Source organism: Salvia hispanica, chromosome 3, assembly GCF_029641045.1.
Source record: "Salvia hispanica isolate PSC_SH4W2 chromosome 3, Shi_PSC_v1, whole genome shotgun sequence".
NCBI classification, from domain to species: Eukaryota; Viridiplantae; Streptophyta; class Magnoliopsida; order Lamiales; family Lamiaceae; genus Salvia; species Salvia hispanica.
The window spans coordinates 17,673,696-17,676,216 of NC_142694.1; the positions used below are offsets into that span (position 1 = coordinate 17,673,696).

The window sequence follows — 2,521 nt, forward strand, 5'->3', positions numbered from 1 at the left end:
AGACTAAACCAACCACACCAACGAATATTCATAATTAATCATCATTTCGCACATTAATTAATTTATTTACTCAAACTTCTGCCAACGAATTTACAGGCGTTTAATTATTTTCGATTTCCATATCATTGCCAATTATTAATATATACTAGTAAATGATTTGGAGTGTTAAAACAATTAAAACTTCAAGTATTCTTACAGGCGGGAAATTTTAGAGTTTATAAAATACTACAAAAAATACGCAAATTTTTTTAAAATACATAAATTCTAATTATTCTTATCAAAATATCTAAACAAAAACCACATATATTTATAATCATGAAGAGAGATCGAATTTAATGTGTAAGCAAAAGAAGAAAGCTTGAAATATAATGAGACCAGCTATTTCGCGGAATCCGAGGCTAACAAAATATCAAAAATCCAAGTTTAAATTTAATTTCCCATTTCTCCGCTAGAGCCAAATAGTGGAGAATGACGAGTGAGAAAAAGCCTCTGCGGCTCAAACCAAATTCATACACTATGTCATGCCGGCCAACCTTTCTATTTTTCGTACGTGGTAAAAAATATTTAATCACAAAAGACAAGCCTCACTATATAATAAACTATAATATTTTATTCTATGTTTTGTATTTAAAATTAGTTCTATTAATTTTCAAATTTTTTAGATTATTATTTTGTGATATCCAATATTAAATATATCTAATTTCATCTAATTTTTTCGATAAAAAAACAGATTTTATAATTTAATGACTCGTTATAGTATTTATTAATCCTATAAAGTAGATATTGGTTTGTAAATATGAGTGATTCTAGAGAGAGAAAAGGCCGTAAATTTTGTCGGTGGATTTCTTTATTTCGTTAGTCTTTTTGGCTCACAAAAACCGCTTTTGAAGAATAAAAACTAAGCTGGCCGCCCCCGCCCATATGACTTAATTCTCCCTCGCTCTCTCTCTTTCCAATCAATTCAAAGAAATGGACGGCGGCGGAGCACCCAGAATCTCCTCCCGGCGGCGGAGCGACAAGCCCTACAAAGGCATCCGTATGCGCAAGTGGGGGAAGTGGGTCGCCGAGATTAGAGAGCCCAACAAGAGATCTCGAATCTGGCTCGGCTCCTACTCCACCGCCGTCGCCGCCGCCCGCGCCTATGACACCGCCGTCTTCTACCTCCGCGGCCCCACCGCCAAGCTCAACTTCCCCGACCAAATCGCCGCCGGCAGCGCCCTCAACGACCTCTCCGCCGCCTCCATAAGGAAGAAGGCGGCCGAGGTGGGCGCCCGTGTCGACGCCCTCCACTCCACCAATCGCCTCTCCCCGAAACCCGCTTGGTTTCAGGAAGAGATCGATCTCAACAAGCAGCCCGAGCCCGAACCCGCCGAACCCGAAGACTCCAGCCTTGACTATAGCTCATAATTGTTAATTACTACAAATAACGTTTTTACTTTTTTTTTTTTTTTTTTAATTTTTAGTAGTATTAGTAATTTAGTGTTCCTCGTTGAGGGGTGTGGTGAAAAACATGCACCTAGTAATTCAGGCAGGGATCTCTTTTAGATTTATTTTTGGAGATTTTTGTATATTATTACTAGTAGATTTTGGTTTTGATTTTTTTTTATGTTGTTATTTTTGCTATATTGATATGGTTGGATGGAACAGTTTGGCGTTATGCTTGTGTAAAAGAATAATTAATGTACATATCTTAGGTATCTACAGCAGCATAGATTTTCTTGTAGAGGAATTGCATGTTAGTGTTGATGATTATTGGTGGTGGTGGTGGTGGTGGTGGGTGGTGGTGGAGGAGCGGGAAGCAGCTGGGGGCCTACAATTGCTCGAGTTTGGTGCAAGTGGATATTTTTCAATTAATTATCAAGATTTCAAAAAAATTTATTTTGTAATGTCATTATTGATAGGAGCAGTACTATTTTCTTTTAATTAGGAGTATAATTATTTCTTGCTTTTACACGGTGGCGGCCACAGCACCAGCCGGCCCGGTGGGTCAATCTCAATCATGTTGTATTTTATTATATTTATATGATTTATATGATATAGTTGGAGTATAAAAATATAATAATGAAAAATGTGGGGCAAGGGGATAGGGTTGGGAGAGTTTTGAATGGATAATGGAATTGGGTCGACTTACGTTTAGTGCACAGCAACCCACCACATGCAGTTTCTTAAAGCTCCCGTTCTTATCCATTGGGCGAATAAATTACTTGCCTCAATAAAGTTATTTTATATTCCTCACTCCCATCAAATACAAATATTTTTCCACATTATTTCATGTAATATTGCTTTGTTAGTTAATAAAAACAATAAAAGAAATAAAAAATAAAAATAGTTTTAATTTTTATTTTATTTTTAGTAGAATAATTTAAAAAGGAAGAGTGAATTACAAAAATAGTCCATGGACTATGCATTTATCTCGCCAATGAATCCTGGACTTTCAAAATATCCTCAGACAACCCTGAACTAAGCGTTTATCTCGAAAATGGTCATTTTTCACTGTTTCGTGATGAAAACACCCTTTTTT

The 2,521-nt window shown here is 36.5% G+C and overlaps 1 pseudogene; it reads left to right on the forward strand.

Annotated features, from left to right (window-relative positions):
* The first annotated feature begins 821 nt into the window (after window positions 1-821).
* LOC125211344 (ethylene-responsive transcription factor ERF008 pseudogene) lies at window positions 822-1,657 on the forward strand (annotated as a pseudogene).
* The last annotated feature ends 864 nt before the right edge of the window (window positions 1,658-2,521 follow it).